Raw genomic sequence first — 12,538 nt, 5'->3', positions numbered from 1 at the left:
TAACAATGGACTGGAATTCCTGCAGGCTCGGTGCTATTCTCTGCTGGGGTCTTCTTTGCGCGTGGGTGTCTGATTCTCTCCAAACAAAGCGAGCAGTGGGGCACAAGAATGTACGATGAACCAGTGGTCTATCATAACCTTTGCTGTAGGTCAGTTATGATAACAACTGATACAGTACATTCTTTGACTCGCTTTGATTTGGAGAGAATCAGACACCAAACGAGCGCAAAGAAAAACGCCCAGCAGAAAATAAGCAAAGCAGCTGCAGAAATTCCAGTCCATTGTTTTAAAAAACATTGTTGATCAAGTAGCTTTAGTAAGTAAGTAAGTAATTGTATTTTTAATGTGAAAACGAATTACCTAGTAAATGTTTGAGTTAAAATAACTTATTGCATTACAGTGTAATTGTACTTACATTCCACCACTGCTGTGTGATTTAAATACCTTCTTAAAGCTGCAGTAGGTAATTTTTATTATAATACCTTTTATTGTGAAAATTTCAGCAAATATGACAAAACGTTATTTTTACAAAACGTACTTCTTCAATCTGAATCTAACAGGGTAATGAACTCACCTCAGCATGAAAAAGCTAGGTAAACCAGGTAGTTTACATCTCTTCTGCGTGACGGCCTCTTACCAGTGGCGGGATAGGATTAATGAGTTTATTATAAAAGGCTGAGCTTATAATTGCTTTCACACCTGATTCATTAGAAATGGTCTTGGAGGAAAGTGCCGGGAGGAGAGTTCAAACCATATTCTAGTTTGAAGGTCACCCTTCTGTAAAGTGTTTTAATGGTTTCGTAACGTTAACATTGATGCAAAGACGCTTCACAGTACAATTTAGAGGGTCTTTTGTGCCCATGGCAGTGAAAATTATGAATAGTATATATTTGCCTCTTTTCTGTAATATTAGTATTTTGAACATCATTTTAAAGTTTTTTTTTTCATATGTTTTGCTTATTTGAATCACTTACACTATGTTAAGACATGTATTCGCTTTGAACATAGCCAAATTGACATTATTGGAAAGCAGACATCTGAGCAACAGTTATATACCACTAATTTGTATATTTTATAAGACAAAAATAAATGGATGTTTTTGTTCTTTTTTAATCAAGGGAAATGCTACGTTATTTACAGTACAGAATTTATACAGAGGTGGTCGAGGTGGATGGTAAGCCTACAAAGCATAGGACCTATCCTGAGTCCGTTTTAGGCCACAAAAGCAGTTTATAAGGTCACAGAAAGATGTTGGTTTCAGTTAAAGATCCAGTGTGTAGGATATAGTGGCATCTGTCAGTAATCAATACACACATTATTAAACTATTAATCAAACTATAAATAAATAACTAACAGCTGTCAATGTCAGACAACCTTCTCATACTGTAGTGGTAAAAAAAACTCATTAAAACACACAAAGCAGTTTGAAAAGCTTTGTCACTCTTCAGGGAAAATATTAGACCAAACCAAAAAATATGACATTTTAACAATTCCTTATGTGTCTGTAAAAACACACAAAAACACAAAATAATAATAATAAATGATGTATTATTATTATTATTTTGTGTTTCTGTCTTCAGTCTTGTTAAATTGGCATCAATATAATCCATAAAGATAAACTTTTCTGTACATAACTTTAAATTTTGTCACCTCAACTCACTCCATTTTTAGCTGAGCTTGGTGGGAGAAGACCATGGAAATAAGAGACAGAGCATTTCGAAAATTCAGATTTCTCACTTTAATTAGTGCCGGTTGGTGGTTCAGATACATGAAAAATTAAACACTGACTCATAACACTGTAACTTAACTGTTTATCACGTGTGTGACTTTCACTGTTGTAAATTTTAAGTTGATTTGAGATTTATAAATCACAGGTACACAAGTTACAAACTGGCTTCTTAGTGTAAACTGTGTAAGCAAGGCTTTTATGCTCAGTATCTTATGAATGTAACTTAAGTACGCCAACAGAACTGATGTCAAGACAAAGTTCAAGTATAAATCTAAGAACATTTTTATCAATGAGGACCCTGGAAACTTTGATGTGTAAAATCTGTAAAATTTCCCATTCATTCAAATCATTTTGGTAGCGTACAAGATATATTTGGCTCCTACTGACATCTTCCTAAACACCCCTTTTAACAGACATCACCTATTTAGTGACTTCAAGATGATTACTGCATGCAACCATACAAAACTTACACTAGGTTCTATTAAAAATAAGGCAGAGCTGAGTGTAACCTTGCACAGTGCATGTTGCCACTGTGGACCTGCGCAGTTCTCCATCCAGTGCTCTCTACATTCACTTTGAAACTAACAGAATCAGGTCTGCGGTGTTAAATATTTCATCCTACCTTTCCATGTAACTGTTATCCTGCTACAGCAAGCATGAAAACTAAAGAAAAAGAAAAAGAAGCCAGTGCAAGGAGACACCTGGCTGACGTGCATTTGAATCTTGTTGAGGCTGTGGGAGTGTGTTTACCTCTCTGCACTGTGCGTACGCTGTAACACGTCACAAAATGCAACAAGGAATTTAGAGAGCATCGCTCTGTAGGCAACTGACTTGTATTCATCTTTTCATTGAATCTGCTAAAATAAAGTGATGATTGGCCTTGTACTGCATTCAATATTGAAGACTTCAATAGTGGATCAGCTGAAAAGAAGCCCTGTGGAAAAATACCACAGTGGTTGACCTCGTAGATGTGGGGATGAATAGCAGACAGTGGCACCGATCCTTAGTGTAATTTGTGGGGGGGCTACAAATGCGAGGCTTGAGAAGAATGACACTAAAAGCACCTTCCGTCTGCACTATGGAGCAGAAGCCATTACTGGCTATAGTGTTGTCAGCCGTTCAGCATCAGCTCCTTTGAGAATGAGGCTTTCAATCAATGTATGAAAAGCCAGGATCTCTGTGGAAAGAATGAGACAGAATAACTCATGATGGGGGCAGCGGCGGCAGTCGACTGAGTAGGTGTTCAAATGCAGTGCAACTGTCTAGAAGGAATTGTGTCGTTTTTATCCGTGCCATCGGCCTCACTGCATTGTTTGTGGTAATGATGGTTTTCTTGACTGCTGTCAGGCATATTTACAAGGATGACACTGTTGAGAGATGTTAGCGTGACTGGATTGTATTGGTGGGTTGTGGCAAAGAAAAGTGTCATTTTCTGGTTTTGTGTCTACTTTACAACTCCCTCAAGATAATTCATAATCATCATAATTATAACAGTGTTGTTTACATCCATACAATGTTTTCATTGTTAACATTAAAGCTGCAGTAGTTTTACTTTTATAAAAAATAACCTTGTCATATTCACTGAAACTTTCACTATATCCTAACAGTATCATGTACTACTGTCAGGAGATAGTGAAAGTTTCAGTAAATATGACAGTCATTTTTTATAAAAGTTATATACTGTTCCTTTAAGTATAATTAGAATGTTTTCTAATACTATTAACAGGACAGTTTCTTTAGTCAGTGTATAAATGTAGATGTTTGCAGTTATTTTGTCAATTTTGTCTATTTTACTGCATATCTGTAGTACTCCTAGACTTATAATTGTATTATAAAACAATTATTTGTAAATTATTTGTAGAGGTTACACTGCTGTCCATCTACTTTTCCATGGAATATTTAAATCCTCATCTGTGATTATATCATAAGATTATTTTACCGTGACACACACTTTGTTACACATTCTTACTTGTGCACAGCCATTTTGTGCCTCCATGTTTTGTCCTCCTTTCTGTTGCTCATGCAGTTTGTAATTCACAACACTCACAGGGAGAAATGTGCCAGCCTGTTATTTGCAATGTGGGAGTTTTGAATAGCGGCCTTTATAGAAACAGGTGCCAGTTACTGTAGGGGAGCAGAGCAATCGAACTCGGTCCTCCACGCTTCCGCCAGCCATTCAGAGCATGCAGTACCCCCCGCAGCCTGCAGCATTTCCTTGGTACATAATTAAGCCTTATTCAAGAATACAGCATGACTAATACTGCCAATTTTTACATTGGGCTGCGTGAAAATGTCTCACTGCCCTGCAACACTTCACTGTAAGCTTATTTGAGAGAGCACAAAACAAATAGTGCTACACAAGCACAGATTGTAAAAACAGAATCAGATTTGAGTGTGCAGCCCTGACAATGTACACACTCTCAGTCTGCTTTCCTGTTTCCTCCAGCTGTCCTCTGTAAGGAGCAGTGTTAGGGTGTAACACATAATTGTAATTACATTACATTTTTCTGTAATGCATTAAGTAGAGCGCATTTGGTGAGCGAGCAAATCAAGTGGGTTTGTTTGAGTGGGATTGGCCTGTTAAAGCTATAATCTATAACATTTCCACATTAAACTGTCTATAAACTCTAGAGCTATGTTCTATATGTAGTTGAGTTGTGTACTTCCATTTTCCCAAATGTTTCCAACAATGTTCAAACTCAGAGAAATCTGTCATTTTATTCAGGTAACGCTGCGTTTCACTGGTCGTCTGTCTATGGCGTCATATCCCCTTTTGTGCCTGCGCCAGCGTTGTTGGTGTTGCCAAGAAGCTGATACATTGACTGTTTATCGTCTGAAGCCACATTTTTACCATCCACTTTTAAGATCTTTGGGCTTTAACTCTAGATTTGAGCCGGACAAAGGATTGTGTCATCGAACGTCCGGATCTTAAGCTTTCTTGACTTCCTGGTCAAAGACTTGAGACTCACATTGCCAAAATGAATCTGATTCGCCTCTCGGGTTAACTTGCAGAATTTCTTTGTGTTCTCTGAAGTCTTTTGTATACTACCGTAGTAAACGGTAAAGATACGTAGAAGGATGTTCAAAAAGACAAGCACAGAATGCTCTTACTATTACTGTTATGTAAGAAAACAAAGTCTGCACTCCTCATACACTCTGTCTTACTTTTGCAGATTTGCAATGCGGAGCCTTAGCCGGCCATTTGTTTGGCTCTAGGCGCTGCTCTGCAGCTCACCTGACAACTCTGAAGGTAAATAATGATGCGACTGATTCCTTCTGACAGGACTCTGTGTCTTTGCTCTGCATTTGCATGTTTTATGTTTATTAGTGCAAGAATGAGAGCCCGGGGTGTACTGTCAGTGGCATTTTACTTGGTCAGTTTATTACATTCGCAGTGCCCAGCTGAAGTCCACCCCCACCCTTCATTTCCATGAAAGTGATTAATACAGATTTATCCTTAAACTCTCTTTTGCAGTACAATATTTCATTGAATTAATGACGGGCTGTGCTTTAAAATGAAAAACCCACCATTATAAAAAACATCTAATACTTCAGTAATGTCACTAAGGCTCTGAATAAATGTCCACAATATAATTTACAAACCCCACTGACAGCATAAACACATCCAGCTCTTCTGTCTGTGCCGACACATTCAACTGCTGAATGAATAATCATTCTAATATCTGCAAGGAGAAAAAATAGCTGAAGTGGCAAAATGAGAGCAGGAAACCATGTTAGACGTCAGAGCGGATTCTGCTCTTCCCCTCCGTTCATATGGCATTGTTGTGCAACAGCAGCTTGTGCGATTCTCAGCTTTCATATCGTCTTTGGTTTAAAGCAAATGGCTAGGCTTAGTGTTGAGAAGCAACAGCGTGGCTGTGATCATCTGCAGTGCATACTGTACTAATGAGACCATTACAGGGACGCAGCAAGCCCCTGGGCCTCACAGATGTCACCATTTCACATGTACTCGCTGTACGCTGTAATCAACAGTACAGTGCTGCTCAGTCACCTCACTGTTTTAAATACTATCTGTTTTCGACTGTATTCATCAGATCTATGGGAAATAGAGCCTCCCAAAACGGCTCAAAGCTGTAATAAAAGCTGTTTCTCGGATAAAATGCACATTTATATGAAAACAGTGCAATCTATTAGAAACAACAAATGATTTCACAACCTGAACACAGCTTGCAAATGATGGAGAAAAACAAAAAGGAATTACCACTACCATTTCTGATATCTACTTTAATTACTAATATTACAGTATCACAACACAACAGAGCTGCACCATAAGAATATAATATAAAGCTTCCATTCTTCAATTCCATTCAATAGTTCATTTTATGCTGTGAGCTCAAGTTTCAACAAATTATCTCACCACAATGAAATGGCTCCTCATTGGATTCTCAGCTTTCCACTCGTACCCAATTTATGCAAATCCAATATCGTTTATGGAACCCAGTATGCAGAAATATTCACGTACACTAGGCAAAAAACAACAACTTTATAGTGAATGCATAAGTGGGCATGACTGCAAAGGAGAGACTCATGGGTACCCATAGAACCATTTTCATTCAGATATCTTGAGGTCAGAGGTCAAGGGATCCCTTTGAAAATAGCCATGCCAGTTTTTCCATCACCAAAATTTTGCCTAATTTTGGAGGGTTATTTAGCGCCAGGCTAGCATGACATTGTTGGCTAGGTGTGTTTTCATCATCTAGCTTTAACTGAACTGAATACTGTATATATCTTCATTTTTGATTGTGTGTTTTATAGAATGAGTTTTTATCCATTTTCTCTGGGTTCATGGACAAACGTCATTATTTATCCCTGTTGATGGAAACTATGTGTGGACACTGAGAGGATGACTGTGTTCTGAACATTTGACTGTACAATACAATTGCACTTGTTGAAACGAAATAAAAATTAGTGAAAAATACTATAAACATGTCTGGTAATATAAACCATTTAAGTTAAGTTAAGTTAAAATGGACATGGCAAGGGATCTTATATAAGGCTTATATAGGGTAATGCCCCATATAAGCTTGCATTCATTGGTTATTAGGGCAGCACAAGCAGAATATTGAAATACGGTATTATCACCTTATAGAACTGATACTGCATGTCCAACATGGTAGCAAACAGTTGCCTATTTGTACACCTAATCACAGAGCAACATTCTCATTTATTTAGAGGCATGTTTGTTTGCATTTGTTGAATCCAATCCAATATATATATCCAGTCCAATATATTTATCAAATCTAAGGGAAATGTACTATTCTCCACAGATCAGAGCTTCCCAAAGTGGGTCCATGCAGCGATAAAAGCTAGTCTCTAACTTTGTCTGTCTACTGTTTCCTCAACCAAGTTAAAGATGTAACTTGTATCGGTATTTCTCTTCACTGTAGAGTCACAGTTCAAAAAACCTTTTTAATGGTATCCTCAGTGTTCCTTAACATAGGAGTCTCCTGGACAACTTAATAATACAAAGTTTAAATTTTGAATTAATTATACAAAAAAAATGCAATTTTCACTTCCTCCGGCAATTTTGTTGCAAAAAATGCCTAAAAACATGGCAACATGCATTGCAATTTCTTTGAAAAGCTGCAGTGAAATCCCCAAAAAAGGCTGATTACAGTTTGAATGATTTAGCAATCATTACAGCCTTTTTTAATGTTCATGAGACATTTTCCAGCCAGCAAAAACACACCAACAAGAATCAACAACAAGTAACCTACAATTACAACAGACCGTCTGATACTGCTGCAGACTCAAGCCTTCGGCAAATAGTACAGTGGTCTGGTCTGGTTTGTTCACATCTCCTCTGCTCATTTGTTCTCATCCTTCTATCTTACCAAAGTTCTGTCTTTCCCTGGCAAGATTTCAGCTCCCCGGGCATCTCCGCTTATCTTTGGAATATAGATCCAAAGAGGAGGACATGAAGCAAGGATTAAAATCACAGCCTTTACTGACAAGTGCTGTTTATCTCGTCCTCTCCCTCACACACATTTGGACTTGTATATACAGACACAAAATGAGCAACTTCCCTTGCTGCTGCCACTGAGCATCAAACTGTGACCCTCCTCCCCTCTTTCCCCAAACAGCTCTGCGGATGCGAAGCGGCGGTCTAAAAGAGAGCCAAGCCTGTCAGAGTCCTAATCGTTGTCGAGAGGCCCTTGGCTCTGTATGCACAACAGACGCCAGCCCCAATTAGACAGGTGTATACAGTCTGCCAGTGCATGAGAGGAGAGTGGACAGGCCCTATTCTGTGCACAAACACTGGTTCTGCGCCACCGCTGCTGGATCAATGCAGCTCTGGGACACAAGACGAAACCTAGAATGGAATGTGAAGCAGGCAGCTTTCAGCAGTGGCTGAAAATAAGCCCAGGAAGGACAGATGAGATGTTGACAGAGTGTTGAGGAAATGAGAGATCGTCAGGGAAATGAGGAGCGGTTGATGTCGATTACAAACCAAACTTGTCAGAGCTGGAGTGCTGAGTTGTTGTTTCCCACATAACATTCTGACAGTGAATAGACGATCAGACGGCAGTCTGCTCAGTCACTAAAGGAGAGTGTAAATATAGAGCCACGAGGAGAGCTGAGGCAGCTTCTGTAGCTACTGCATGCACTGTTTCATTACATCAGGAGTGAAACATCTTTCTCACATCAGTTCAAATAGTTTTTTATTCCAACATACCTTCTTGCAGCATTTTAGAGTAGTATATAAACAATACACAAGTCTTAAAGGTTATACAAACATCACTTGCCACTGGATATAGAGCACCAGCACTTCAGACCAAAACAATGGAACAGAAATAAAATACAACTCACCAAAACCATCTTTCCACAATCTTTACAACAATCACCAAAGCTAGTTGGTAAAAATAAACCCTTAATTCACTGAATTAGATACAAAACGTTTGATGAATAGGGCTGTTATGAACGTAATGCTTGGGGATAAATGCAACCAAAGTACGTCCACTGAAAGTTGTTGTTTTTGCCAGGTTCAGGTTGTTATCTTATCAAGTGTGACAACATTATAGAAAGGATTCCTACAGAGATTGATATTTTGTTTAATCAGAAAAAGCTGTAATAATACTATTCTCTCCGCCAGACTCCATAGACAAAAATTATACTCTTACATCACGTCATCGTAACATCTTGACTTAAAGTGAACAGAAACAAAATAAAACTCACTAAAACTGTCTTTGTTAGTCTTTCTACTGTTCCAACAATCACCAACTCTGGTTTGGTGGAAATAAATCCTTAATTTACCGACATAGATGATAAAAACAGCAGTTTCAGTCGCTGCACACGGAACAGACCGGGAGTGTGATTCCAATGACTTCAATATATCTTTACAGAGATAAAGTACAAAGAATAGTTGTTTGCTGATATATTCATGTTTTAAATCTTATACATATAACCTTTAAAACTATAATAAAGATGTGAGAGAGTGATCAGAAAAATACAGATCCCTCTGCAGTGTTATGCAGTCCAGTAAGACATACTTGATATTGTGATATTGTAAATATTTTGTTCATAAATGTAAATGTGTTTTAGCAAAACACCTTTACATATACACACAATACAATACCACAGAAAACTGCAGATCTGATGCTGTTCTAGTTAAACAACTCTGAAGGAAGGTTGTAAGCAAAAAGATATGATAAGGTTCTTGAAGGGTTATTGTATAGAATGCATAGTACAGGTCTTTCAGTTAGTAATGTAAGTAGTAATTTTATACTTCCTTTGTTCTACAGACCGACCTCCACACCCTTTCTTTCCGCATCAACACACCACTTCCAGCAATGGCACTTAATGTTGGCACTGGACGTTGTGCAGTGTTTATTGACCAATATGAACATAATTCCTGGGAATACTGGGCAACATTCCCCCAAACCATTTTTCCCAGAGGTCCAGAAACCTACTGTTATTCCTAAATCGGAATTCTACCCTGCCCCAACAGATCTGCTGTTTGTATGTTAGTTTTTGCTAATTTGATTCATCACAGATTTGCTTAAGGCTATCCACTGACTGAAATATTAAAGGTTTCAAAGTTCCTTGTGGGGGTCTCCAGAAAAATGGGGAATGAAGTGGTACACTATTATTTCATTGGCTAAAAGTTATCCCAGTGAGAGAATGTATAAGAATGATTGTTCATATGTATCACACTCTTCACTGTCAATCTGCCAATCCACAGTACAGACAGTTATAATGGAAATTTGATCAGATCGGGGTACCTGAGACTACGTTTTATCAAATACAGCTCCATGGCTTGATGCGAATCAATTTGGGGGACCTTGACACCAAAAATGTCGAGAGCCACTGCTCTGTACAACAGGCAAAGGGCAGACAACAGATCTGTACTGATAGCAGGCAGGTTTATTCCTAATAAAAAGATTATTTATCCTTGACTGTTGTTGGGTTCTGAACAGAACCAGTTCAAGAACCAGAGCTAATTTGTTGGAAAAGGGTTCCTCCTGGTCCACACCTCTTTTCTGAATAGTCCCCCGTTTCAAGCAATAATTGAACCATTAATTTTACCTGCACTACTATCTTATCATCACATTTTAGGTCCTAACTAATCATCAATGCATGTGCGCTGTGTGCATGAACGTGACTTATTTTAAATTACATTTCACAATCTCATAGTTTAAGTATATTCATTAGAATTGTTTGTATTTTGACAGAGTTATGTTTTTTAATTAATAATTATATTTTACACGTACCATAGTTTGAGAACCAGTGGTTTTAGAATAACCTTTCTCTACACCTTGGATGGGGTCCCATTTAATTTGGTACGTACACTCATGCCTCCCAGACAACCTGGGGCCTTCAGGTGCCCTGAGGGTCTCAGACCTCGGGACAGTTGTAGGTTTTACGCCAGCCTTGGCATGCTACAATAGTAACTGATTAACTGACAGCCTTTATAAATCCTTCTATAAAGGCAGGGGGTTAGACTGAAGTGTCATTAAATTGAGTGCATGATTTGATATATGGTGAATATTTTGTTTCTCACCTCCTGCTGACCACTGTCCATCAAATCCTCACTGGCTTGTGTTAATCAGTGGTAGTTACAGGCCGTGTGAGCTCCATGATTCATTGATATTACTCAGGCGGTGAGAGAGGGAGCAGAGTGCTGTTTAGGCAGGGCATCAAGCCCAACATGGCTCAGATTGGCCATTGATTTGCAAGAAATATCCCCAGGTGCCCCGGGCACGATGTTGAGTGACAGCTGCAACATGACAGCTATCAATTAGACCGTGCTAAGTATTAATGCAGCAGCCGGGAACCATGGGAATTATTCTGTCAATTAAGGTAGAATTAAGTGTATCTGTGAGCAGAATTGGATTCAGAGAATGTTCTATTGTCAGATTTGGAGAGACATTCAGCTCATTCTATGACTATTCGCGTCACAGCGTGTTATTCAAAGACCAGAATACACCAGAGAGCTGAAGCGATGTTCAAAGATGACAGGATGTGGGATGTGATGGTGACACATGAAGCAGGTGCAGTTCAAAGCACATCACATCCCATTTGCATTCTCTCTAATTTAACTCTGAGAGGCTCTGTCATGAGGAATCTCAAACAGGGGAGGAGACAGAGATATTGTAAAGCAGATGAATGCAGCCTTCAGGAAACCAGCTTTGACTGACAGAGACGAGGGTAAACACTTCACAGGCGCGCCGCTCGCTTCAGAGGCACTGTTATGCAAAGAAGGGGATAGACGGAGAAAAGGGAAAATGAGAGTGCTCCACCCCTCCACCCCCTCAGCTCCTCTCAGGAGGTGTCAGGAGCTGTGTGTAAAGAACCCAGCGCCCCCATTTCCTGTGAGAGGGAGTAGCGCTGAATTTTGATAACACTCATTTCCAATTGAGCTCTTCAAAGAGGAAAACGCTCGGAGACAATTAGAATGAGAGCATAGCCTCAGCGCCCTGAATAGCCCTTGATGAGAGGCAACGGGCAAGTTTCGATAGGTTAATCAGCCGTAATCGGAAAGCAGGTGTTGAACACGCTACCTTACAATCCTCCAGCCCAAATTATATGATCGTCACATTCACAAAAGTGCGTCTTTTAATTAAACACAGTGTCCTTTCCCGCTGTCTTTTCCTTATTCAAAAGCGTGAAGCAGTGCTGATTGCATCAGATCAGTGACACCAAGAACAAATTGCTTTTCTGCCATGGCAGGGATGATGAAGGGGGTGGGAACAGGGTGTGTGTGTGTGTGTGTGTGTATGTGTTTTGGGGGGTTGTTGGGGGGGTAATAGGGAGAGAGTGTTGTTTATCACAAGAGAGGCACAATGGTGACTTTAATCTGAAGATGATGCAAAAATTACTGCACAAAAATTTGCTTCTCAAGCTGTGGAAAAGAGGATTTCAAGTTTCATTTTTATCTATAAATCATTTATCAGAATAGAATGAATTATTTTAAACAGGCCTACAGCTCACACCCAAGTATTTAAAGACCCCCTCCAGACATGTATTAAAACATATATATAAATACATAAATAGTGGAACAATAATGTGTCTGATGTGGTTTTTGTGCAAAAGATTTCTCTACCTCAAAATTCCAGAATCTCTGAATATGCAAATATTGTTCATTTCTAAAGTTTTGCTGCTGGACACAAGGTCTCCTACTTCACTGTAAAGTCCATTCTTAGTGGAAGTGCACTGGTGGCTTCAAGTTTCTACATCACACTGTACAAGTTGTATACTGGACCAGGACTGACTTCCAAACTATTTGTGATGTCACAAATCATGCTGGTAGGCCCCGCCCCTTAAAATCAGATTTTCAATGAGCTCAGA

General features: G+C 39.0%; 1 protein-coding gene across 1 annotated transcript in view; it reads right to left on the bottom strand.

The window, feature by feature from the left end:
* The window catches only part of sez6b (seizure related 6 homolog b), a gene marked incomplete in the record, with an annotated part of 173,318 nt that overhangs the window by 149,250 nt on the left and 11,530 nt on the right, over positions 1-12,538 (bottom strand).

The sequence above is a fragment of the Morone saxatilis genome, unplaced genomic scaffold, assembly GCF_004916995.1.
Source record: "Morone saxatilis isolate NCDOM2014 unplaced genomic scaffold, NCSU_SB_2.0 Contig8, whole genome shotgun sequence".
Lineage (NCBI taxonomy): Eukaryota > Metazoa > Chordata > Actinopteri > Moronidae > Morone > Morone saxatilis.
The sequence above is the reverse complement of the archived record's forward strand: the minus strand, read 5'-3'. Positions and strand labels throughout refer to the sequence as shown.